Source organism: Eucyclogobius newberryi, unplaced genomic scaffold, assembly GCF_026437365.1.
Source record: "Eucyclogobius newberryi isolate DKJ021-1_F unplaced genomic scaffold, fEucNew1.0.hap1 SCAF_6, whole genome shotgun sequence".
Classification (NCBI taxonomy): Eukaryota; Metazoa; Chordata; class Actinopteri; order Gobiiformes; family Gobiidae; genus Eucyclogobius; species Eucyclogobius newberryi.
In genome coordinates, this window is record NW_027316278.1 from 39,445,912 (window position 1) to 39,473,627 (window position 27,716).

A 27,716-nucleotide genomic window follows, 5' to 3' on the forward strand; every position below is an offset into this window, starting at 1 on the left:
AGAGTCTTCTACTGTCCACAAGAGTCTTCTACTGTCCACAAGAATCTTCTATTGTCCACAAGAGTCTTCTACTGTCCACAAGAGTCTTCTACTGTCCACAAGAGCCTTCTACTGTCCACAAGAGTCTTTGTCCACAAGAGTCTTCTACTGTCCACAAGAGTCTTCTACTGTCCACAAGAGTCTTCTACTGTCCACAAGAGTCTTCTACTGTCCACAAGAGTCTTTGTCCACAAGAGTCTTAAACTGTCCACAAGAGTCTTCTACTGTCCACAAGAGTCTTCTACTGTCCACAATAGTCTTTGTCCACAAGAGTCTTCTACTGTCCACAAGAGTCTTTGTCCACAAGAGTCTTCTACTGTCCACAAGAGTCTTCTACTGTCCACAAGAGTCTTCTACTGTCCACAAGAGTCTTTGTCCACAAGAGTCTTCTACTGTCCACAAGAGTCTTTGTCTACAAGAGTCTTCTACTGTCCACAAGAGTCTTCTACTGTCCACAAGAGTCTTCTACTGTCCACAAGAGTCTTTGTCCAAAAGAGTCTTCTACTGTCCACAAGAGTCTTCTCCTGTCCACAAGAGCCTTCTACTGTCCACAAGAGTCTTTGTCCACAAGAGTCTTCTACTGTCCACAAGAGTCTTCTACTGTCCACAAGAGTCCTGTCCACAAGAGTCTTTGTCCACAAGAGTCTTCTACTGTCCACAAGAGTCTTCTACTGTCCACAAGAGTCTTCTACTGTCCACAAGAGTCTTTGTCCACAAGAGTCTTCTACTGTCCACAAGAGTCTTCTACTGTCCACAAGAGTCTTTGTCCACAAGAGTCTTATACTGTCCACAAGAGTCTTCTACTGTCCACAAGAGTCTTCTACTGTCCACAAGAGTCTTCTACTGTCCACAAGAGTCTTTGTCCACAAGAGTCTTCTACTGTCCACAAGAGTCTTCTACTGTCCACAAGAGTCTTCTACTGTCCACAAGAGCCTTCTACTGTCCACAAGAGTCTTCTACTGTCCACAAGAGTCTTCTACTGTCCACAAGAGTCTTTGTCCACAATAGTCTTATACTGTCCACAAGAGTCTTCTACTGTCCACAAGAGTCTTCTACTGTCCACAAGAGTCTTTGTCCACAAGAGTCTTCTACTGTCCACAAGAGTCTTTGTCCACAAGAGTCTTCTACTGTCCACAAGAGTCTTCTACTGTCCACAAGAGTCTTTGTCCACAAGAGTCTTATACTGTCCACAAGAGTCTTCTACTGTCCACAAGAGTCTTCTACTGTCCACAAGAGTCTTTGTCCACAAGAGTCTTCTACTGTCCACAAGAGTCTTTGTCCACAAGAGTCTTCTACTGTCCACAAGAGTCTTTGTCCACAAGAGTCTTCTACTGTCCACAAGAGTCTTCTACTGTCCACAAGAGTCTTTGTCCACAAGAGTCTTCTACTGTCCACAAGAGTCTTCTACTGTCCACAAGAGTCTTCTACTGTCCACAAGAGTATTCTACTGTCCACAAGAGCCTTCTACTGTCCACAAGAGTCTTTGTCCACAAGAGTCTTCTACTGTCCACAAGAGTCTTCTACTGTCCACAAGAGTCTTCTACTGTCCACAAGAGTCTTTGTCCACAAGAGTCTTCTACTGTCCACAAGAGTCTTTGTCCACAAGAGTCTTCTACTGTCCACAAGAGTCTTCTACTGTCCACAAGAGTCTTCTACTGTCCACAAGAGTCTTTGTCCACAAGAGTCTTCTACTGTCCACAAGAGTCTTCTACTGTCCACAAGAATCTTCTATTGTCCACAAGAGTCTTCTACTGTCCACAAGAGTCTTCTACTGTCCACAAGAGCCTTCTACTGTCCACAAGAGTCTTTGTCCACAAGAGTCTTCTACTGTCCACAAGAGTCTTCTACTGTCCACAAGAGTCTTCTACTGTCCACAAGAGCCTTCTACTGTCCACAAGAGTCTTTGTCCACAAGAGTCTTCTACTGTCCACAAGAGTCTTCTACTGTCCACAAGAGTCTTCTACTGTCCACAAGAGTCTTTATCCACAAGAGTCTTCTACTGTCCACAAGAGTCTTCTACTGTCCACAAGAGTCTTCTACTGTCCACAAGAGTCTTCTACTGTCCACAAGAGTCTTCGTCCACAAGAGTATTCTACTGTCCACAAGAGTCTTCTACTGTCCACAAGAGTCTTCTACTGTCCACAAGAGTCTTCTACTGTCCACAAGAGTCCTGTCCACAAGAGTCTTTGTCCACAAGAGTCTTCTACTGTCCACAAGAGTCTTCTACTGTCCACAAGAGTCTTTGTCCACAAGAGTCTTCTACTTTCCACAAGAGTTTTCTACTGTCCACAAAAGCCTTCTACTGTCCACAAGAGTCTTTGTCCACAAGAGTCTTCTACTGTCCACAAGAGTCTTATACTGTCCACAAGAGTCTTCTACTGTCCACAAGAGTCTTCTACTGTCCACAAGAGTCTTTGTCCACAAGAGTCTTCTACTGTCCACAAGAGTCTTCTACTGTCCACAAGAGTCTTTGTCCACAAGAGTCTTATACTGTCCACAAGAGTCTTCTACTGTCCACAAGAGTCTTCTACTGTCCACAAGAGTCTTCTACTGTCCACAAGAGTCTTTGTCCACAAGAGTCTTCTACTGTCCACAAGAGTCTTCTACTGTCCACAAGAGTCTTCTACTGTCCACAAGAGCCTTCTACTGTCCACAAGAGTCTTCTACTGTCCACAAGAGTCTTCTACTGTCCACAAGAGTCTTTGTCCACAATAGTCTTATACTGTCCACAAGAGTCTTCTACTGTCCACAAGAGTCTTCTACTGTCCACAAGAGTCTTTGTCCACAAGAGTCTTCTACTGTCCACAAGAGTCTTTGTCCACAAGAGTCTTCTACTGTCCACAAGAGTCTTCTACTGTCCACAAGAGTCTTTGTCCACAAGAGTCTTATACTGTCCACAAGAGTCTTCTACTGTCCACAAGAGTCTTCTACTGTCCACAAGAGTCTTTGTCCACAAGAGTCTTCTACTGTCCACAAGAGTCTTTGTCCACAAGAGTCTTCTACTGTCCACAAGAGTCTTTGTCCACAAGAGTCTTCTACTGTCCACAAGAGTCTTCTACTGTCCACAAGAATCTTCTATTGTCCACAAGAGTCTTCTACTGTCCACAAGAGTCTTCTACTGTCCACAAGAGCCTTCTACTGTCCACAAGAGTCTTTGTCCACAAGAGTCTTCTACTGTCCACAAGAGTCTTCTACTGTCCACAAGAGTCTTCTACTGTCCACAAGAGCCTTCTACTGTCCACAAGAGTCTTTGTCCACAAGAGTCTTCTACTGTCCACAAGAGTCTTCTACTGTCCACAAGAGTCTTCTACTGTCCACAAGAGTCTTTATCCACAAGAGTCTTCTACTGTCCACAAGAGTCTTCTACTGTCCACAAGAGTCTTCTACTGTCCACAAGAGTCTTCTACTGTCCACAAGAGTCTTCGTCCACAAGAGTATTCTACTGTCCACAAGAGTCTTCTACTGTCCACAAGAGTCTTCTACTGTCCACAAGAGTCTTCTACTGTCCACAAGAGTCCTGTCCACAAGAGTCTTTGTCCACAAGAGTCTTCTACTGTCCACAAGAGTCTTCTACTGTCCACAAGAGTCTTTGTCCACAAGAGTCTTCTACTTTCCACAAGAGTCTTCTACTGTCCACAAAAGCCTTCTACTGTCCACAAGAGTCTTTGTCCACAAGAGTCTTCTACTGTCCACAAGAGTCTTCTACTGTCCACAAGAGTCTTCTACTGTCCACAAGAGTCTTTGTCCACAAGAGTCTTATAGTGTCCACAAGAGTCTTCTACTGTCCACAAGAGTCTTCTACTGTCCACAAGAGTCTTTGTCCACAAGAGTCTTCTACTGTCCACAAGAGTCTTCTACTGTCCACAAGAGTCTTCTACTGTCCACAAGAGTCTTCTACTGTCCACAAGAGTCTTCGTCCACAAGAGTATTCTACTGTCCACAAGAGTCTTCTACTGTCCACAAGAGTCTTCTACTGTCCACAAGAGTCTTCTACTGTCCACAAGAGTCCTGTCCACAAGAGTCTTTGTCCACAAGAGTCTTCTACTGTCCACAAGAGTCTTCTACTGTCCACAAGAGTCTTTGTCCACAAGAGTCTTCTACTTTCCACAAGAGTCTTCTACTGTCCACAAAAGCCTTCTACTGTCCACAAGAGTCTTTGTCCACAAGAGTCTTCTACTGTCCACAAGAGTCTTCTACTGTCCACAAGAGTCTTCTACTGTCCACAAGAGTCTTTGTCCACAAGAGTCTTATAGTGTCCACAAGAGTCTTCTACTGTCCACAAGAGTCTTCTACTGTCCACAAGAGTCTTTGTCCACAAGAGTCTTCTACTGTCCACAAGAGTCTTTGTCCACAAGAGTCTTCTACTGTCCACAAGAGTCTTCTACTGTCCACAAGAGTCTTCTACTGTCCACAAGAGTCTTTGTCCACAAGAGTCTTAAACTGTCCACAAGAGTCTTCTACTGTCCACAAGAGTCTTCTACTGTCCACAAGAGTCTTTGTCCACAAGAGTCTTCTACTGTCCACAAGAGTCTTTGTCCAAAAGAGTCTTCTACTGTCCACAAGAGTCTTCTACTGTCCACAAGAGTCTTCTACTGTCCACAAGAGTCTTTGTCCACAAGAGTCTTCTACTGTCCACAAGAGTCTTTGTCTACAAGAGTCTTCTACTGTCCACAAGAGTCTTCTACTGTCCACAAGAGTCTTCTACTGTCCACAAGAGTCTTTGTCTACAAGAGTCTTCTACTGTCCACAAGAGTCTTCTACTGTCCACAAGAGTCTTCTACTGTCCACAAGAGTCTTTGTCCAAAAGAGTCTTCTACTGTCCACAAGAGTCTTCTCCTGTCCACAAGAGCCTTCTACTGTCCACAAGAGTCTTTGTCCACAAGAGTCTTCTACTGTCCACAAGAGTCTTCTACTGTCCACAAGAGTCCTGTCCACAAGAGTCTTTGTCCACAAGAGTCTTCTACTGTCCACAAGAGTCTTCTACTGTCCACAAGAGTCTTCTACTGTCCACAAGAGTCTTTGTCCACAAGAGTCTTCTACTGTCCACAAGAGTCTTCTACTGTCCACAAGAGTCTTTGTCCACAAGAGTCTTATACTGTCCACAAGAGTCTTCTACTGTCCACAAGAGTCTTCTACTGTCCACAAGAGTCTTCTACTGTCCACAAGAGTCTTTGTCCACAAGAGTCTTCTACTGTCCACAAGAGTCTTCTACTGTCCACAAGAGTCTTCTACTGTCCACAAGAGCCTTCTACTGTCCACAAGAGTCTTCTACTGTCCACAAGAGTCTTCTACTGTCCACAAGAGTCTTTGTCCACAATAGTCTTATACTGTCCACAAGAGTCTTCTACTGTCCACAAGAGTCTTCTACTGTCCACAAGAGTCTTTGTCCACAAGAGTCTTCTACTGTCCACAAGAGTCTTTGTCCACAAGAGTCTTCTACTGTCCACAAGAGTCTTCTACTGTCCACAAGAGTCTTTGTCCACAAGAGTCTTATACTGTCCACAAGAGTCTTCTACTGTCCACAAGAGTCTTCTACTGTCCACAAGAGTCTTTGTCCACAAGAGTCTTCTACTGTCCACAAGAGTCTTTGTCCACAAGAGTCTTCTACTGTCCACAAGAGTCTTTGTCCACAAGAGTCTTCTACTGTCCACAAGAGTCTTCTACTGTCCACAAGAGTCTTCTACTGTCAACAAGAGTCTTCTACTGTCCACAAGAGTCTTTGTCCACAAGAGTCTTCTACTGTCCACAAGAGTCTTCTACTGTCCACAAGAGTCTTCTACTGTCCACAAGAGTATTCTACTGTCCACAAGAGCCTTCTACTGTCCACAAGAGTCTTTGTCCACAAGAGTCTTCTACTGTCCACAAGAGTCTTCTACTGTCCACAAGAGTCTTCTACTGTCCACAAGAGTCTTTGTCCACAAGAGTCTTCTACTGTCCACAAGAGTCTTTGTCCACAAGAGTCTTCTACTGTCCAAAAGAGTCTTCTACTGTCCACAAGAGTCTTCTACTGTCCACAAGAGTCTTTGTCCACAAGAGTCTTCTACTGTCCACAAGAGTCTTCTACTGTCCACAAGAATCTTCTATTGTCCACAAGAGTCTTCTACTGTCCACAAGAGTCTTCTACTGTCCACAAGAGTCTTCTACTGTCCACAAGAGTCTTTGTCCACAATAGTCTTATACTGTCCACAAGAGTCTTCTACTGTCCACAAGAGTCTTCTACTGTCCACAAGAGTCTTTGTCCACAAGAGTCTTCTACTGTCCACAAGAGTCTTTGTCCACAAGAGTCTTCTACTGTCCACAAGAGTCTTCTACTGTCCACAAGAGTCTTTGTCCACAAGAGTCTTATACTGTCCACAAGAGTCTTCTACTGTCCACAAGAGTCTTCTACTGTCCACAAGAGTCTTTGTCCACAAGAGTCTTCTACTGTCCACAAGAGTCTTTGTCCACAAGAGTCTTCTACTGTCCACAAGAGTCTTTGTCCACAAGAGTCTTCTACTGTCCACAAGAGTCTTCTACTGTCCACAAGAATCTTCTATTGTCCACAAGAGTCTTCTACTGTCCACAAGAGTCTTCTACTGTCCACAAGAGCCTTCTACTGTCCACAAGAGTCTTTGTCCACAAGAGTCTTCTACTGTCCACAAGAGTCTTCTACTGTCCACAAGAGTCTTCTACTGTCCACAAGAGCCTTCTACTGTCCACAAGAGTCTTTGTCCACAAGAGTCTTCTACTGTCCACAAGAGTCTTCTACTGTCCACAAGAGTCTTCTACTGTCCACAAGAGTCTTTATCCACAAGAGTCTTCTACTGTCCACAAGAGTCTTCTACTGTCCACAAGAGTCTTCTACTGTCCACAAGAGTCTTCTACTGTCCACAAGAGTCTTCGTCCACAAGAGTATTCTACTGTCCACAAGAGTCTTCTACTGTCCACAAGAGTCTTCTACTGTCCACAAGAGTCTTCTACTGTCCACAAGAGTCCTGTCCACAAGAGTCTTTGTCCACAAGAGTCTTCTACTGTCCACAAGAGTCTTCTACTGTCCACAAGAGTCTTTGTCCACAAGAGTCTTCTACTTTCCACAAGAGTCTTCTACTGTCCACAAAAGCCTTCTACTGTCCACATGAGTCTTTGTCCACAAGAGTCTTCTACTGTCCACAAGAGTCTTCTACTGTCCACAAGAGTCTTCTACTGTCCACAAGAGTCTTTGTCCACAAGAGTCTTATAGTGTCCACAAGAGTCTTCTACTGTCCACAAGAGTCTTCTACTGTCCACAAGAGTCTTTGTCCACAAGAGTCTTCTACTGTCCACAAGAGTCTTCTACTGTCCACAAGAGTCTTCTACTGTCCACAAGAGTCTTCTACTGTCCACAAGAGTCTTCGTCCACAAGAGTATTCTACTGTCCACAAGAGTCTTCTACTGTCCACAAGAGTCTTCTACTGTCCACAAGAGTCTTCTACTGTCCACAAGAGTCCTGTCCACAAGAGTCTTTGTCCACAAGAGTCTTCTATTGTCCACAAGAGTCTTCTACTGTCCACAAGAGTCTTTGTCCACAAGAGTCTTCTACTTTCCACAAGAGTCTTCTACTGTCCACAAAAGCCTTCTACTGTCCACAAGAGTCTTTGTCCACAAGAGTCTTCTACTGTCCACAAGAGTCTTCTACTGTCCACAAGAGTCTTCTACTGTCCACAAGAGTCTTTGTCCACAAGAGTCTTATAGTGTCCACAAGAGTCTTCTACTGTCCACAAGAGTCTTCTACTGTCCACAAGAGTCTTTGTCCACAAGAGTCTTCTACTGTCCACAAGAGTCTTTGTCCACAAGAGTCTTCTACTGTCCACAGAGTCTTCTACTGTCCACAAGAGTCTTCTACTGTCCACAAGAGTCTTTGTCCACAAGAGTCTTAAACTGTCCACAAGAGTCTTCTACTGTCCACAAGAGTCTTCTACTGTCCACAAGAGTCTTTGTCCACAAGAGTCTTCTACTGTCCACAAGAGTCTTTGTCCACAAAGAGTCTTCTACTGTCCACAAGAGTCTTCTACTGTCCACAAGAGTCTTCTACTGTCCACAAGAGTCTTTGTCCACAAGAGTCTTCTACTGTCCACAAGAGTCTTTGTCTACAAGAGTCTTCTACTGTCCACAAGAGTCTTCTACTGTCCACAAGAGTCTTCTACTGTCCACAAGAGTCTTTGTCCAAAAGAGTCTTCTACTGTCCACAAGAGTCTTCTCCTGTCCACAAGAGCCTTCTACTGTCCACAAGAGTCTTTGTCCACAAGAGTCTTCTACTGTCCACAAGAGTCTTCTACTGTCCACAAGAGTCCTGTCCACAAGAGTCTTTGTCCACAAGAGTCTTCTACTGTCCACAAGAGTCTTCTACTGTCCACAAGAGTCTTCTACTGTCCACAAGAGTCTTTGTCCACAAGAGTCTTCTACTGTCCACAAGAGTCTTCTACTGTCCACAAGAGTCTTTGTCCACAAGAGTCTTATACTGTCCACAAGAGTCTTCTACTGTCCACAAGAGTCTTCTACTGTCCACAAGAGTCTTCTACTGTCCACAAGAGTCTTTGTCCACAAGAGTCTTCTACTGTCCACAAGAGTCTTCTACTGTCCACAAGAGTCTTCTACTGTCCACAAGAGCCTTCTACTGTCCACAAGAGTCTTCTACTGTCCACAAGAGTCTTCTACTGTCCACAAGAGTCTTTGTCCACAATAGTCTTATACTGTCCACAAGAGTCTTCTACTGTCCACAAGAGTCTTCTACTGTCCACAAGAGTCTTTGTCCACAAGAGTCTTCTACTGTCCACAAGAGTCTTTGTCCACAAGAGTCTTCTACTGTCCACAAGAGTCTTCTACTGTCCACAAGAGTCTTTGTCCACAAGAGTCTTATACTGTCCACAAGAGTCTTCTACTGTCCACAAGAGTCTTCTACTGTCCACAAGAGTCTTTGTCCACAAGAGTCTTCTACTGTCCACAAGAGTCTTTGTCCACAAGAGTCTTCTACTGTCCACAAGAGTCTTTGTCCACAAGAGTCTTCTACTGTCCACAAGAGTCTTCTACTGTCCACAAGAGTCTTCTACTGTCAACAAGAGTCTTCTACTGTCCACAAGAGTCTTTGTCCACAAGAGTCTTCTACTGTCCACAAGAGTCTTCTACTGTCCACAAGAGTCTTCTACTGTCCACAAGAGTATTCTACTGTCCACAAGAGCCTTCTACTGTCCACAAGAGTCTTTGTCCACAAGAGTCTTCTACTGTCCACAAGAGTCTTCTACTGTCCACAAGAGTCTTCTACTGTCCACAAGAGTCTTTGTCCACAAGAGTCTTCTACTGTCCACAAGAGTCTTTGTCCACAAGAGTCTTCTACTGTCCACAAGAGTCTTCTACTGTCCACAAGAGTCTTTGTCCACAAGAGTCTTCTACTGTCCACAAGAGTCTTCTACTGTCCACAAGAATCTTCTATTGTCCACAAGAGTCTTCTACTGTCCACAAGAGTCTTCTACTGTCCACAAGAGCCTTCTACTGTCCACAAGAGTCTTTGTCCACAAGAGTCTTCTACTGTCCACAAGAGTCTTCTACTGTCCACAAGAGTCTTCTACTGTCCACAAGAGCCTTCTACTGTCCACAAGAGTCTTTGTCCACAAGAGTTTTCTACTGTCCACAAGAGTCTTCTACTGTCCACAAGAGTCTTCTACTGTCCACAAGTCTTTATCCACAAGAGTCTTCTACTGTCCACAAGAGTCTTCTACTGTCCACAAGAGTCTTCTACTGTCCACAAGAGTCTTCGTCCACAAGAGTATTCTACTGTCCACAAGAGTCTTCTACTGTCCACAAGAGTCTTCTACTGTCCACAAGAGTCTTCTACTGTCCACAAGAGTCCTGTCCACAAGAGTCTTTGTCCACAAGAGTCTTCTACTGTCCACAAGAGTCTTCTACTGTCCACAAGAGTCTTTGTCCACAAGAGTCTTCTACTTTCCACAAGAGTCTTCTACTGTCCACAAAAGCCTTCTACTGTCCACAAGAGTCTTTGTCCACAAGAGTCTTCTACTGTCCACAAGAGTCTTCTACTGTCCACAAGAGTCTTCTACTGTCCACAAGAGTCTTCTACTGTCCACAAGAGTCTTTGTCCACAAGAGTCTTCTACTGTCCACAAGAGTCTTTGTCCACAAGAGTCTTCTACTGTCCACAAGAGTCTTTGTCCACAAGAGTCTTCTACTGTCCACAAGAGTCTTCTACTGTCCACAAGAGTCTTCTACTGTCCACAAGAGTCTTTGTCCACAAGAGTCTTCTACTGTCCACAAGAGTCTTCTACTGTCCACAAGAGTCTTTGTCCACAAGAGTCTTATACTGTCCACAAGAGTCTTCTACTGTCCACAAGAGTCTTCTACTGTCCGCAAGAGTCTTCTACTGTCCACAAGAGTCTTCTACTGTCCACAAGAGCCTTCTACTGTCCACAAGAGTCTTTGTCCACAAGAGTCTTCTACTGTCCACAAGAGTCTTCTACTGTCCACAAGAGTCTTCTACTGTCCACAAGAGCCTTCTACTGTCCACAAGAGTCTTTGTCCACAAGAGTCTTCTACTGTCCACAAGAGTCTTCTACTGTCCACAAGAGTCTTCTACTGTCCACAAGAGTCTTTTTCCACAAGAGTCTTCTACTGTCCACAAGAGTCTTTGTCCACAAGAGTCTTCTACTGTCCAAAAGAGTCTTTGTCCACAAGAGTCTTCTACTGTCCACAAGAGTCTTTGTCCACAAGAGTCTTCTACTGTCCACAAGAGTCTTCTACTGTCCACAAGAGTCTTCTACTGTCCACAAGAGTCTTCTACTGTCCACAAGAGCCTTCTACTGTCCACAAGAGTCTTTGTCCACAAGAGTCTTCTACTGTCCACAAGAGTCTTCTACTGTCCACAAGAGTCTTCTACTGTCCACAAGAGTCTTTGTCCACAAGAGTCTTCTACTGTCCACAAGAGTCTTTGTCCACAAGAGTCTTCTACTGTCCACAAGAGTCTTTGTCCACAAGAGTCTTCTACTGTCCACAAGAGTCTTCTACTGTCCACAAGAGTCTTTGTCCACAAGAGTCTTCTACTGTCCACAAGAGTCTTCTACTGTCCGCAAGAGTCTTCTACTGTCCACAAGAGTCTTCTACTGTCCACAAGAGCCTTCTACTGTCCACAAGAGTCTTTGTCCACAAGAGTCTTCTACTGTCCACAAGAGTCTTCTACTGTCCACAAGAGTCTTCTACTGTCCACAAGTCTTTATCCACAAGAGTCTTCTACTGTCCACAAGAGTCTTCTACTGTCCACAAGAGTCTTCTACTGTCAACAAGAGTCTTCGTCCACAAGAGTATTCTACTGTCCACAAGAGTCTTCTACTGTCCACAAGAGTCTTCTACTGTCCACAAGAGTCTTCTACTGTCCACAAGAGTCCTGTCCACAAGAGTCTTTGTCCACAAGAGTCTTCTACTGTCCACAAGAGTCTTCTACTGTCCACAAGAGTCTTTGTCCACAAGAGTCTTCTACTTTCCACAAGAGTCTTCTACTGTCCACAAAAGCCTTCTACTGTCCACAAGAGTCTTTGTCCACAAGAGTCTTCTACTGTCCACAAGAGTCTTCTACTGTCCACAAGAGTCTTCTACTGTCCACAAGAGTCTTCTACTGTCCACAAGAGTCTTTGTCCACAAGAGTCTTCTACTGTCCACAAGAGTCTTTGTCCACAAGAGTCTTCTACTGTCCACAAGAGTCTTTGTCCACAAGAGTCTTCTACTGTCCACAAGAGTCTTCTACTGTCCACAAGAGTCTTCTACTGTCCACAAGAGTCTTTGTCCACAAGAGTCTTCTACTGTCCACAAGAGTCTTCTACTGTCCACAAGAGTCTTTGTCCACAAGAGTCTTATACTGTCCACAAGAGTCTTCTACTGTCCACAAGAGTCTTCTACTGTCCGCAAGAGTCTTCTACTGTCCACAAGAGTCTTCTACTGTCCACAAGAGCCTTCTACTGTCCACAAGAGTCTTTGTCCACAAGAGTCTTCTACTGTCCACAAGAGTCTTCTACTGTCCACAAGAGTCTTCTACTGTCCACAAGAGCCTTCTACTGTCCACAAGAGTCTTTGTCCACAAGAGTCTTCTACTGTCCACAAGAGTCTTCTACTGTCCACAAGAGTCTTCTACTGTCCACAAGAGTCTTTTTCCACAAGAGTCTTCTACTGTCCACAAGAGTCTTTGTCCACAAGAGTCTTCTACTGTCCAAAAGAGTCTTTGTCCACAAGAGTCTTCTACTGTCCACAAGAGTCTTTGTCCACAAGAGTCTTCTACTGTCCACAAGAGTCTTCTACTGTCCACAAGAGTCTTCTACTGTCCACAAGAGTCTTCTACTGTCCACAAGAGCCTTCTACTGTCCACAAGAGTCTTTGTCCACAAGAGTCTTCTACTGTCCACAAGAGTCTTCTACTGTCCACAAGAGTCTTCTACTGTCCACAAGAGTCTTTGTCCACAAGAGTCTTCTACTGTCCACAAGAGTCTTTGTCCACAAGAGTCTTCTACTGTCCACAAGAGTCTTTGTCCACAAGAGTCTTCTACTGTCCACAAGAGTCTTCTACTGTCCACAAGAGTCTTTGTCCACAAGAGTCTTCTACTGTCCACAAGAGTCTTCTACTGTCCGCAAGAGTCTTCTACTGTCCACAAGAGTCTTCTACTGTCCACAAGAGCCTTCTACTGTCCACAAGAGTCTTTGTCCACAAGAGTCTTCTACTGTCCACAAGAGTCTTCTACTGTCCACAAGAGTCTTCTACTGTCCACAAGAGCCTTCTACTGTCCACAAGAGTCTTTGTCCACAAGAGTCTTCTACTGTCCACAAGAGTCTTCTACTGTCCACAAGAGTCTTCTACTGTCCACAAGAGTCTTTGTCCACAAGAGTCTTCTACTGTCCACAAGAGTCTTTGTCCACAAGAGTCTTCTACTGTCCACAAGAGTCTTCTACTGTCCACAAGAGTCTTCTACTGTCCACAAGAGCCTTCTACTGTCCACAAGAGTCTTTGTCCACAAGAGTCTTCTACTGTCCACAAGAGTCTTCTACTGTCCACAAGAGCCTTCTACTGTCCACAAGAGTCTTTGTCCACAAGAGTCTTCTACTGTCCACAAGAGTCTTTGTCCACAAGAGTCTTCTACTGTCCACAAGAGTCTTCTACTGTCCACAAGAGTCTTTGTCCACAAGAGTCTTCTACTGTCCACAAGAGTCTTTGTCCACAAGAGTCTTCTACTGTCCACAAGAGTCTTTGTCCACAAGAGTCTTCTACTGTCCACAAGAGTCTTTGTCCACAAGAGTCTTCTACTGTCCACAAGAGTCTTTGTCCACAAGAGTCTTCTACTGTCCACAAGAGTCTTCTACTGTCCACAAGAGTCTTCTACTGTCCACAAGAGTCTTTGTCCACAAGAGTCTTCTACTGTCCACAAGAGTCTTCTACTGTCCACAAGAGTCTTCTACTGTCCACAAGAGTCTTTGTCCACAAGAGTCTTATACTGTCCACAAGAGTCTTCTACTGTCCACAAGAGTCTTCTACTGTCCGCAAGAGTCTTCTACTGTCCACAAGAGTCTTCTACTGTCCACAAGAGTCTTTGTCCACAAGAGTCTTATACTGTCCACAAGAGTCTTCTACTGTCCACAAGAGTCTTCTACTGTCCGCAAGAGTCTTCTACTGTCCACAAGAGTCTTCTACTGTCCACAAGAGTCTTTGTCCACAAGAGTCTTCTACTGTCCACAAGAGTCTTCTACTGTCCACAAGAGTCTTTGTCCACAAGAGTCTTCTACTGTCCACAAGAGTCTTTGTCCACAAGAGTCTTCTACTGTCCACAAGAGTCTTCTACTGTCCACAAGAGTCTTCTACTGTCCACAAGAGTCTTTGTCCACAAGAGTCTTCTACTGTCCACAAGAGTCTTTGTCCACAAGAGTCTTCTACTGTCCACAAGAGTCTTCTACTGTCCACAAGAGTCTTTGTCCACAAGAGTCTTCTACTGTCCACAAGAGTTTTCTACTGTCCACAAGAGTCTTCTACTGTCTACAAGAGTCTTTGTCCACAAGAGTCTTATACTGTCCACAAGAGTCTTCTACTGTCCACAAGAGTCTTCTACTGTCCGCAAGAGTCTTCTACTGTCCACAAGAGTCTTCTACTGTCCACAAGAGCCTTCTACTGTCCACAAGAGTCTTTGTCCACAAGAGTCTTCTACTGTCCACAAGAGTCTTCTACTGTCCACAAGAGTCTTCTACTGTCCACAAGAGCCTTCTACTCTCCACAAGAGTCTTTGTCCACAAGAGTCTTCTACTGTCCACAAGAGTCTTCTACTGTCCACAAGAGTCTTCTACTGTCCACAAGAGTCTTTGTCCACAAGAGTCTTCTACTGTCCACAAGAGTCTTTGTCCACAAGAGTCTTCTACTGTCCACAAGAGTCTTCTACTGTCCACAAGAGTCTTCTACTGTCCACAAGAGTCTTTGTCCACAAGAGTCTTTTACTGTCCACAAGAGTCTTCTACTGTCCACAAGAGTCTTTGTCCACAAGAGTCTTATACTGTCCACAAGAGTCTTCTACTGTCCACAAGAGTCTTCTACTGTCCGCAAGAGTCTTCTACTGTCCACAAGAGTCTTCTACTGTCCACAAGAGCCTTCTACTGTCCACAAGAGCCTTCTACTGTCCACAAGAGTCTTTGTCCACAAGAGTCTTCTACTGTCCACAAGAGTCTTCTACTGTCCACAAGAGTCTTCTACTGTCCACAAGAGTCTTTTTCCACAAGAGTCTTCTACTGTCCACAAGAGTCTTTGTCCACAAGAGTCTTCTACTGTCCACAAGAGTCTTTGTCCACAAGAGTCTTCTACTGTCCACAAGAGTCTTTGTCCACAAGAGTCTTCTACTGTCCACAAGAGTCTTCTACTGTCCACAAGAGTCTTCTACTGTCCACAAGAGTCTTCTACTGTCCACAAGAGCCTTCTACTGTCCACAAGAGTCTTTGTCCACAAGAGTCTTCTACTGTCCACAAGAGTCTTCTACTGTCCACAAGAGTCTTCTACTGTCCACAAGAGTCTTTGTCCACAAGAGTCTTCTACTGTCCACAAGAGTCTTTGTCCACAAGAGTCTTCTACTGTCCACAAGAGTCTTTGTCCACAAGAGTCTTCTACTGTCCACAAGAGTCTTCTACTGTCCACAAGAGTCTTCTACTGTCCACAAGAGTCTTTGTCCACAAGAGTCTTCTACTGTCCACAAGAGTCTTCTACTGTCCGCAAGAGTCTTCTACTGTCCACAAGAGTCTTCTACTGTCCACAAGAGCCTTCTACTGTCCACAAGAGTCTTTGTCCACAAGAGTCTTCTACTGTCCACAAGAGTCTTCTACTGTCCACAAGAGTCTTCTACTGTCCACAAGAGTCTTTGTCCACAAGAGTCTTCTACTGTCCACAAGAGTCTTTGTCCACAAGAGTCTTCTACTGTCCACAAGAGTCTTCTACTGTCCACAAGAGTCTTCTACTGTCCACAAGAGCCTTCTACTGTCCACAAGAGTCTTTGTCCACAAGAGTCTTCTACTGTCCACAAGAGTCTTCTACTGTCCACAAGAGCCTTCTACTGTCCACAAGAGTCTTTGTCCACAAGAGTCTTCTACTGTCCACAAGAGTCTTTGTCCACAAGAGTCTTCTACTGTCCACAAGAGTCTTCTACTGTCCACAAGAGTCTTTGTCCACAAGAGTCTTCTACTGTCCACAAGAGTCTTTGTCCACAAGAGTCTTCTACTGTCCACAAGAGTCTTTGTCCACAAGAGTCTTCTACTGTCCACAAGAGTCTTTGTCCACAAGAGTCTTCTACTGTCCACAAGAGTCTTTGTCCACAAGAGTCTTCTACTGTCCACAAGAGTCTTCTACTGTCCACAAGAGTCTTCTACTGTCCACAAGAGTCTTTGTCCACAAGAGTCTTCTACTGTCCACAAGAGTCTTCTACTGTCCACAAGAGTCTTCTACTGTCCACAAGAGTCTTTGTCCACAAGAGTCTTATACTGTCCACAAGAGTCTTCTACTGTCCACAAGAGTCTTCTACTGTCCGCAAGAGTCTTCTACTGTCCACAAGAGTCTTCTACTGTCCACAAGAGTCTTTGTCCACAAGAGTCTTATACTGTCCACAAGAGTCTTCTACTGTCCACAAGAGTCTTCTACTGTCCGCAAGAGTCTTCTACTGTCCACAAGAGTCTTCTACTGTCCACAAGAGTCTTTGTCCACAAGAGTCTTCTACTGTCCACAAGAGTCTTCTACTGTCCACAAGAGTCTTTGTCCACAAGAGTCTTCTACTGTCCACAAGAGTCTTTGTCCACAAGAGTCTTCTACTGTCCACAAGAGTCTTCTACTGTCCACAAGAGTCTTCTACTGTCCACAAGAGTCTTTGTCCACAAGAGTCTTCTACTGTCCACAAGAGTCTTTGTCCACAAGAGTCTTCTACTGTCCACAAGAGTCTTCTACTGTCCACAAGAGTCTTTGTCCACAAGAGTCTTCTACTGTCCACAAGAGTTTTCTACTGTCCACAAGAGTCTTCTACTGTCTACAAGAGTCTTTGTCCACAAGAGTCTTATACTGTCCACAAGAGTCTTCTACTGTCCACAAGAGTCTTCTACTGTCCGCAAGAGTCTTCTACTGTCCACAAGAGTCTTCTACTGTCCACAAGAGCCTTCTACTGTCCACAAGAGTCTTTGTCCACAAGAGTCTTCTACTGTCCACAAGAGTCTTCTACTGTCCACAAGAGTCTTCTACTGTCCACAAGAGCCTTCTACTGTCCACAAGAGTCTTTGTCCACAAGAGTCTTCTACTGTCCACAAGAGTCTTCTACTGTCCACAAGAGTCTTCTACTGTCCACAAGAGTCTTTGTCCACAAGAGTCTTCTACTGTCCACACGAGTCTTTGTCCACAAGAGTCTTCTACTGTCCACAAGAGTCTTCTACTGTCCACAAGAGTCTTCTACTGTCCACAAGAGTCTTTGTCCACAAGAGTCTTTTACTGTCCACAAGAGTCTTCTACTGTCCACAAGAGTCTTTGTCCACAAGAGTCTTATACTGTCCACAAGAGTCTTCTACTGTCCACAAGAGTCTTCTACTGTCCGCAAGAGTCTTCTACTGTCCACAAGAGTCTTCTACTGTCCACAAGAGCCTTCTACTGTCCACAAGAGTCTTTGTCCACAAGAGTCTTTTACTGTCCACAAGAGTCTTCTACTGTCCACAAGAGTCTTTGTCCACAAGAGTCTTCTACTGTCCACAAGAGTCTTCTACTGTCCACAAGAGTCTTCTACTGTCCACAAGAGTCTTTGTCCACAAGAGTCTTATACTGTCCACAAGAGTCTTCTACTGTCCACAAGAGTCTTCTACTGTCCGCAAGAGTCTTCTACTGTCCACAAGAGTCTTCTACTGTCCACAAGAGTCTTTGTCCACAAGAGTCTTATACTGTCCACAAGAGTCTTCTACTGTCCACAAGAGTCTTCTACTGTCCGCAAGAGTCTTCTACTGTCCACAAGAGTCTTCTACTGTCCACAAGAGTCTTTGTCCACAAGAGTCTTCTACTGTCCACAAGAGTCTTCTACTGTCCACAAGAGTCTTTGTCCACAAGAGTCTTCTACTGTCCACAAGAGTCTTTGTCCACAAGAGTCTTCTACTGTCCACAAGAGTCTTCTACTGTCCACAAGAGTCTTCTACTGTCCACAAGAGTCTTTGTCCACAAGAGTCTTCTACTGTCCACAAGAGTCTTTGTCCACAAGAGTCTTCTACTGTCCACAAGAGTCTTCTACTGTCCACAAGAGTCTTTGTCCACAAGAGTCTTCTACTGTCCACAAGAGTTTTCTACTGTCCACAAGAGTCTTCTACTGTCTACAAGAGTCTTTGTCCACAAGAGTCTTATACTGTCCACAAGAGTCTTCTACTGTCCACAAGAGTCTTCTACTGTCCGCAAGAGTCTTCTACTGTCCACAAGAGTCTTCTACTGTCCACAAGAGCCTTCTACTGTCCACAAGAGTCTTTGTCCACAAGAGTCTTCTACTGTCCACAAGAGTCTTCTACTGTCCACAAGAGTCTTCTACTGTCCACAAGAGCCTTCTACTGTCCACAAGAGTCTTTGTCCACAAGAGTCTTCTACTGTCCACAAGAGTCTTCTACTGTCCACAAGAGTCTTCTACTGTCCACAAGAGTCTTTGTCCACAAGAGTCTTCTACTGTCCACAAGAGTCTTTGTCCACAAGAGTCTTCTACTGTCCACAAGAGTCTTCTACTGTCCACAAGAGTCTTCTACTGTCCACAAGAGTCTTTGTCCACAAGAGTCTTTTACTGTCCACAAGAGTCTTCTACTGTCCACAAGAGTCTTTGTCCACAAGAGTCTTATACTGTCCACAAGAGTCTTCTACTGTCCACAAGAGTCTTCTACTGTCCGCAAGAGTCTTCTACTGTCCACAAGAGTCTTCTACTGTCCACAAGAGCCTTCTACTGTCCACAAGAGTCTTTGTCCACAAGAGTCTTCTACTGTCCACAAGAGTCTTCTACTGTCCACAAGAGTCTTCTACTGTCCACAAGAGCCTTCTACTGTCCACAAGAGTCTTTGTCCACAAGAGTCTTCTACTGTCCACAAGAGTCTTCTACTGTCCACAAGAGTCTTCTACTGTCCACAAGAGTCTTTGTCCACAAGAGTCTTCTACTGTCCACAAGAGTCTTTGTCCACAAGAGTCTTCTACTGTCCACAAGAGTCTTCTACTGTCCACAAGAGTCTTCTACTGTCCACAAGAGTCTTTGTCCACAAGAGTCTTTTACTGTCCACAAGAGTCTTCTACTGTCCACAAGAGTCTTTGTCCACAAGAGTCTTATACTGTCCACAAGAGTCTTCTACTGTCCACAAGAGTCTTCTACTGTCCGCAAGAGTCTTCTACTGTCCACAAGAGTCTTCTACTGTCCACAAGAGCCTTCTACTGTCCACAAGAGTCTTTGTCCACAAGAGTCTTCTACTGTCCACAAGAGTCTTCTACTGTCCACAAGAGTCTTTGTCCACAAGAGTCTTCTACTGTCCACAAGAGTCTTTGTCCACAAGAGTCTTCTACTGTCCACAAGAGTCTTCTACTGTCCACAAGAGTCTTTGTCCACAAGAGTCTTCTACTGTCCACAAGAGTCTTTGTCCACAAGAGTCTTCTACTGTCCACAAGAGTCTTCTACTGTCCACAAGAGTCTTCTACTGTCCACAAGAGTCTTTGTCCACAAGAGTCTTTTACTGTCCACAAGAGTCTTCTACTGTCCACAAGAGTCTTTGTCCACAAGAGTCTTCTACTGTCCACAAGAGTCTTCTACTGTCCACAAGAGTCTTCTACTGTCCACAAGAGTCTTTGTCCACAAGAGTCTTCTACTGTCCACAAGAGTCTTTGTCCACAAGAGTCTTCTACTGTCCACAAGAGTCTTCTACTGTCCACAAGAGTCTTCTACTGTCCACAAGAGTCTTTGTCCACAAGAGTCTTTTACTGTCCACAAGAGTCTTCTACTGTCCACAAGAGTCTTTGTCCACAAGAGTCTTATACTGTCCACAAGAGTCTTCTACTGTCCACAAGAGTCTTCTACTGTCCGCAAGAGTCTTCTACTGTCCACAAGAGTCTTCTACTGTCCACAGGAGCCTTCTACTGTCCACAAGAGTCTTTGTCCACAAGAGTCTTCTACTGTCCACAAGAGTCTTCTACTGTCCACAAGAGTCTTTGTCCACAAGAGTCTTCTACTGTCCACAAGAGTCTTTGTCCACAAGAGTCTTCTACTGTCCACAAGAGTCTTCTACTGTCCACAAGAGTCTTTGTCCACAAGAGTCTTCTACTGTCCACAAGAGTCTTTGTCCACAAGAGTCTTCTACTGTCCACAAGAGTCTTCTACTGTCCACAAGAGTCTTCTACTGTCCACAAGAGTCTTCTACTGTCCACAAGAGTCTTTGTCCACAAGAGTCTTTTACTGTCCACAAGAGTCTTCTACTGTCCACAAGAGTCTTTGTCCACAAGAGTCTTATACTGTCCACAAGAGTCTTCTACTGTCCACAAGAGTCTTCTACTGTCCGCAAGAGTCTTCTACTGTCCACAAGAGTCTTCTACTGTCCACAAGAGCCTTCTACTGTCCACAAGAGTCTTTGTCCACAAGAGTCTTCTACTGTCCACAAGAGTCTTCTACTGTCCACAAGAGTCTTCTACTGTCCACAAGAGCCTTCTACTGTCCACAAGAGTCTTTGTCCACAAGAGTCTTCTACTGTCCACAAGAGTCTTCTACTGTCCACAAGAGTCTTCTACTGTCCACAAGAGTCTTTGTCCACAAGAGTCTTCTACTGTCCACAAGAGTCTTTGTCCACAAGAGTCTTCTACTGTCCACAAGAGTCTTCTACTGTCCACAAGAGTCTTCTACTGTCCACAAGAGTCTTTGTCCACAAGAGTCTTTTACTGTCCACAAGAGTCTTCTACTGTCCACAAGAGTCTTTGTCCACAAGAGTCTTATACTGTCCACAAGAGTCTTCTACTGTCCACAAGAGTCTTCTACTGTCCGCAAGAGTCTTCTACTGTCCACAAGAGTCTTCTACTGTCCACAAGAGCCTTCTACTGTCCACAAGAGCCTTCTACTGTCCACAAGAGTCTTTGTCCACAAGAGTCTTCTACTGTCCACAAGAGTCTTCTACTGTCCACAAGAGTCTTTGTCCACAAGAGTCTTCTACTGTCCACAAGAGTCTTTGTCCACAAGAGTCTTCTACTGTCCACAAGAGTCTTCTACTGTCCACAAGAGTCTTCTACTGTCCACAAGAGTCTTCTACAGTGTCAAACACTTGCGCTTCCTGCTTGTTTGGCCCCGGTGGCCGTTTGTGGTGAATTTGCGAGCAGTGCGCAGCTGCGCAGGCGTGCAACTTAGAGGGAACAGTGCCATCTCTTGGGGAAATGTGGGCATTACAGGCGAAAGGTAAAATGAACGGCCACAGTATCGTGAGTTTGAATCCCGACTCGGACATTTGCTGCATGTCCTCCTTTCTCTCTCATCATTCCCCTTCCTTTCTTTCTCATTCCATCTACTGTCTAATAAAGCCTACGCTTGGCGGGCCGGATTGAAAGGCCCAACGGGCCAGATGTGGCCCGCGGGCCGTAGTTTGTGGACCACTGGCTTAGAGCGACAGCAAACTGACATTTAAATTGTCCAAAATGAAGGACGTTCATACTGTGATACAAGTGTAGAGATGAAGCCAGGCGCCGGCGCATCTTTCTTGAGGAAAGAACAAAGACCAGGTCCTCCAAAACTCACATTTATAAGACTTTTTTATATTTAATTACAGGCTTTGAAATGGGAATTTCCAAAACCCAACACAGTCTACTTCCTGTCAGTCCATTCCTCCAACAGCAGTTTTACTCCCAATTATATTTACCAGAAAAAATCTAGGTGGATTTGAAATCTGAGTCGTCCTGCACATGCTCAGAGGAGTCGAGGCGTCCTGCACATGCTCAGAGGAGTCGAGTCGTCCTGCACATGCTCAGAGGAGTCGAGGCGTCCTGCACATGCTCAGAGGAGTCGAGTCGTCCTGCACATGCTCAGTGGAGGAGAGTCGTCCTGCACATGCTCAGTGGAGGAGAGTCGTCCTGCACATGCTCAGTGGAGGAGAGTCGTCCTGCACATGCTCAGTGGAGGAGAGTCGTCCTGCACATGCTCAGTGGAGGAGAGTCGTCCTGCACATGCTCAGTGGAGGAGAGTCGTCCTGCACATGATCAGTGGAGGAGAGTCGTCCTGCACATGCTCAGTGGAGGAGAGTCGTCCTGCACATGCTCAGTGGAGGAGAGTCGTCCTGCACATGCTCAGTGTAGTCGAGTCGTCCTGCACATGCTCAGTGGAGGAGAGTCGTCCTGCACATGCTCAGTGGAGGAGAGTCGTCCTGCACATGCTCAGTGTAGTCGAGTCGTCCTGCACATGCTCAGTGTAGTCGAGTCGTCCTGCACATGCTCAGTGGAGGAGAGTCGTCCTGCACATGCTCAGTGGAGGAGAGTCGTCCTGCACATGCTCAGTGGAGGAGAGTCGTCCTGCACATGCTCAGTGGAGGAGAGTCGTCCTGCACATGCTCAGTGTAGTCGAGTTGTCCTGCACATGCTCAGTGGAGGAGAGTCGTCCTGCACATGCTCAGTGGAGGAGAGTCGTCCTGCACATGCTCAGTGGAGGAGAGTCGTCCTGCACATGCTCAGTGGAGGAGAGTCGTCCTGCACATGCTCAGTGGAGGAGAGTCGTCCTGCACATGCTCAGTGGAGGAGAGTCGTCCTGCACATGCTCAGTGGAGGAGAGTCGTCCTGCACATGCTCAGTGGAGGAGAGTCGTCCTGCACATGCTCAGTGGAGTCGAGTCGTCCTGCACATGCTCAGTGGAGGAGAGTCGTCCTGCACATGCTCAGTGGAGGAGAGTCGTCCTGCACATGCTCAGTGGAGGAGAGTCGTCCTGCACATGCTCAGTGGAGGAGAGTCGTCCTGCACATGCTCAGTGTAGTCGAGTCGTCCTGCACATGCTCAGTGGAGGAGTGTCGTCCTGCACATGCTCAGTGGAGGAGAGTCGTCCTGCACATGCTCAGTGGAGTCGAGGCGTCCTGCACATGCTCAGTGGAGGAGTTGTGCTGTGTTGCTTTTCTCGTGGTGTAAATGGAGTTTAATGGCTTTGGTTTATTAACTTTACAAAGTCAAAAAGTGGAGGCGATGGGCCCTGGGGCCCGTCTGGGACCCGCAGATACTTCAGAGCTGAGCAGAGTTTAGTCAATATCATTATTTGCTCCAAGAGCTGCGTTTAAAGGATTTTTTTTTATCGTTGAGAGGTTTGTTTTGAGTCTTCTTCGGGGTCGTGCAGCACGTCACTGGAGCGTCATCTCTGATTGGCTGCTGCGCCGCGTCCAACGCAGAGAAGATGGACAATGCTCAACTTTCCTGCGTCGGACGCTTTGGACCCCTGGGACGCGCTTCCAAAGCGTCAAAAGCGTTCCGAGCGGCCGACGCCCCTGACGCGCCGCACTTGACGCCAAAAACGCAGGAACGTGTCGAACGTTTACATAGACTTTGAACGTAAACTGGACGCTTTTGACGGTCTGAAGGCGGCTTTAGTCTCAGCTGCACAAAGAGGACAGTCTCATTTTGAATTGTTGTTTTTTTTACTCAGACTGTTTTAGGGAAAATCAGTTTGACGAGCAATGAAAAGAATATATGAGAATGAATATATGATTCAGAGCCCTCCATTCGTCCAGGAGAGAAGTTTCATCTGGACACGTTTTTAAATGGAAGATGTTTCAATCTCTGACGGAAAGTCAATTTCAATCTGGTGAGTTGGTCTGAGAAACTTGACTTATACTTTATACTGCTGACTAAGCCCCGCCCTCAGGGAGGAGTTTCAGCTGAAACAAGCCCTGCCTTTGTTTCCCTGTTGAACTGAAACTCCCTCACTCCTGTTAAGCATTAGCATTTGAATGGCTTGTCTTCTAAAGTGACCGTAAACCAAAGAAGCAAAGATTATGCCAAAGAGCAATTCTCTTTTATCACAAACATCTCCCTCTTTCAGAGCAGCTCTTCTCCTGCTGACGATCCTCACTGGTGTTCGGTTAAAAGACACCACACTTTATCTTTGGAGATTGAGTTTGTACAAGGTCGAGTCTTGTACAAAGTTTGTTTTGTTGGGATTACGGAGTACAACAATCGGACTATATTCAAACTAAAATGATAGAAAACTATGTTTATCAGCTCTAAATAACAGCGTTAGGCTAAAGAAGCTCTGCACTTGAGTCAAAGACTGCAGAGTGTAATCACTGCAGTGAGAATGAAGAGACCAATGATCATTGGCTGATCATTAACAGCAAATAGCACAAAGTCCATGACTCTGGAAACAGTGAAAATATATTTGAATATGGAAAGAAATCCTACATCCCATAATAATACTCCTCAGGACACATGTGGGCTCAACACTAGATCTCAGGGTTTGGTAATAACGAGCTCTTTCTAAAGTGGCAGATTTAAAAAATCCTTCCAAACATCATCAGATTTAGACCTTTGATGTAATGTGATGAGCTGAACATATTATTATGTCAATTTGACATCTCTCTTTAAAATGGCTCCCCCGCTCGCCCTGCGATGGTTACCATGGGACCCAAACTTGACATCTGCCATTTTTAAAAAGATGTAAAACCAGGGTTTGTGGGCAGTGTAGCACCCTTCTGCTGCGAGGGCCCTTTATCACTGCTTGCAGTTTTAATGTTGTCTTAAATGTCTTGTTTTGTTTTGTAAATGCTTTTATGATTTGTGCTCATATCTTTTCACTTCGCCCCAGGTTTTGATCTCAAAGAGTTTTATTAGGGTGACTAAAGGTTAATAAACTTAATTAAATACATATATACCAATCAATCACATTCAGTTACTTTGGAAGACAAGTAAATTAGGTTGCTAAACAGGGGTGCGCCAAAATATCGATATGGCGATATATCGCGATATGGGCGGAAGAAGAAGTCGTACAAGGAAATGGCAGCGTCAGACGAAGAAAACAAAAGTGAGATGCGAGACGCACCAACAACATTTAAGTCCAAAGTACGGACTCTTTTCGGCTTCTAGAGCAGACGGGACAAAGCTCCAAAAGGATGATGTAATAACTGAGTTTCAAAAGTTTGGAACACGGGAAACACGAGCATCGCGCACAGCCCTGCACCAGCAAAATCCATCAGTGCGGGGCCTCAGTGCGGGGCCTCAGTGCGCGGGGCCTTAGTGCGCGGGACCTCAGTGCGGGGCCTCAGTGCGCGGGGCCTCAGTGCGGGGCCCCTCAGTGCGGGGCCCCTCAGTGCGGGGCCCCTCAGTGCGGGGCCCCTCAGTGCGGGGCCCCTCAGTGCGGGGCCCCTCAGTGCGGGGCCCCTCAGTGCGGGGCCCCTCAGTGCGGGGCCTCAGTTTACTCCGTCCGTACAGCAGGTGGAGAAGGCGTTGACATTCCCTCTCAGAAATACTTCCTGCTCTTTACGACCAGATCCGAGCTAAGTCTGCACTTGAACTGGCAGAAAGAGTGGGCCTCATTTGTGTTGGGGGGACACAAGGGCCCCCGAGTCCTACATTACGGTCACGGTACATATAGTACATATAGTACTCATAGTACTCATAGTACTCATAGTACTCATAGTACTGTTTACACAGAGAGTTCTCTACTGCAATATTTCACCCAAATGGTGTGAAGTGTGTTGTCAAAGACAGTATACATGACGTATACAATGTGTATGTTAGTTATAGGATATAATTCTTGTGCTGGTGTGGGCTGACGAGTCACTGTGGTGAGCCCGGTCACAACGCTGTTTCATTGAGGGGAGTTTAATGATGGCTTTTCTTTACATCTTGTTACATCTTACACACACACACAGGGTATATTATGTGTGTGTGTGTGTGTGCGTGTGTAGTCTTATATCACACACTAATTGCTAATGCTAATTTAAACTGTAAACTTAGATAAACTTAGATAAACTCTCTCTTCTCTCTCTCCCTCGCTCCGCTCGCCCGTGGTCTAGGCTCCGCCCCTTAAAGGGCCAGCATGAGCCTTTTTAACAAACAGAATACAAGTTGTTTATTTATCGTTGTGTTTCAACAAAAAATAAATTGAGATAAATTAAAAAAATAATATTTCTTTAAACATATGATATATCACGATATATCATATGTTTAAAGAAATGATCTTATATCATATATTTTAGACAATATATCGATAATCACAGAATCGCCATATCACGATATTATCGTATCGTGAGCCGTGTATCGTGTATCGTATCGTGAGCCGTGTATCGTATCGTGAGCCGTGTATCGTATCGTGAGCCATGTATCGTGTATCGTATCGTGAGCCGTGTATCGTGTATCGTATCGTGAGCCATGTATCGTATCGCGAGCCATGTATCGTGTATCGTATCGTGAGCCGTGTATCGTATCGTGATCCATGTATCGTGTATCGTATCGTGAGCCGTGTATCGTAAGCCGTGTATCGTATCGTGAGCCGTGTATCGTGTATCGTATCGTGAGCCGTGTATCGTATCGTGAGCCGTGTATCGTATCGTGAGCCGTGTATCGTATCGTGAGCCGTGTATCGTATCGTGAGCCGTGTATCGTGTATCGTATTGTGAGGGACCCGGCGATTCCCAGCCCTAGTGTTAAATAAAGACTATTTCAAGTCGAGGAGCCCAGAAAACCAAAAAGTCAGAAAATTCATAAAACATTTCCAATTCCATTTATTTTCTATCTCACAAAATATAAATGTTATGAGACTGAAAGGGACAAGCAAAAAAAGTATTGAATATTATATATATTGAATAAAAAAAGTAAAAAATAAAATAAATTAATAAAATCCCCGGGACATGAGGTGTGAAGACCCTGCTGACCGAGGCTCCGTAAGACGTCCCCAACAGACCCCCACAATGCACTTGGGTCTGCCGAGTCTGTCCGGCTTCCTCCTCCACCAGAGGATCCAACTGAACACCAGGTGGTGACCGGGTGATAACTCTGCCCCTCTTCCCCGTTGTTATGGACATCCGTGGCTAGAAGTCTAACAATAAATCTAACAATAAATTTAACAATAAGTCTAACGATAAGTCTAACAATAAGCTGAAATAACATTATTGGAGATGCAGGGTGTAAAGAGTAATGAATCTTGGGGGAATGATGGTTCAGAGCTCTAAAAGATACATTTCTATATGATGGGATTATGTTTAGTTTTGGTCTAATTGTGTTTTTTCCACTCAGCCTGATCATTCTGTTTTGTTCTGTTTATTTGTTTTATAATAGTTTTAAAAGGAAACTAGTTGAGGAGCACCGCGAGAACCCCGGTTTAAAGACGCATCACGCACGTTATATATGTGGCACCTGCCGTTTATTGACTATGTACAAGTTCTATTTTTTTCATACAGTTTGTGTGCATGAGTTCTGAAAACATCTTATACAGTATTCTATAAAACACAAACCCTCTTACTGTATGTGCAGAGTTTAATTTTATTTGTAGGATTTAGTTCTAGATAAATGAATTCAGCAGGCACCAAATATAAATGCACATTTGCCGCTGCATTTGACGGGAGAAAATGTTCCCTATATCAGCCCCTGAAATCATTTCACGACCCCCAGTTTGACAACCACTGGAACATAAGTTCCTCTTTTGGCATGTTTTATGTAGAACCTTATCATTCTAAATAATATTGGTTCTATCTGCAAATGACCACTTCCAAAAACACCCTCTTTTAGACCTTTGGGGGGCCATTTCTTCCCTTGTTTCAAATCAATGTCTACCCTCTTTCATTTTTGCTGGTCTCAACTTAAAACCTAAATATCTCAGAACTATTGTGAAGCAGATAGAACTTTATCGTTCCAATGGGATGAAACATCTAGTCATAGTTTTCATTTATACTATTTTTTATTATTCTTTCCTCGGTACAATCTTCAGCCCTGTATCTCCTGCTCTTCTGCCGTTCTCCGGTCACTTCCGCTCATCCTGAACCCGGTGCCATAAGACAATAAGCCCCATCGACCAAACCTGCCTCCAAAACCGCTCTTTCCCTCAGCCTATTGGGCCGCCACTTCATTACCATGGATTTTATAGAGAACACATCAAATTGCGTAGAGGACTGAGCACCGCTGAGCTGCTATAACTTATTGAATTTCCTGCCCGCAATTACATCAGCAAACGGGCCGGCT

At 45.0% G+C, this 27,716-nt stretch overlaps 1 protein-coding gene across 1 annotated transcript in view; it reads right to left on the reverse strand.

The window, feature by feature from the left end:
- Window positions 1–27,716, reverse strand: part of arid3c (AT rich interactive domain 3C (BRIGHT-like)) — a 181,541-nt gene that overhangs the window by 41,725 nt on the left and 112,100 nt on the right. The window lies entirely within an intron of this gene.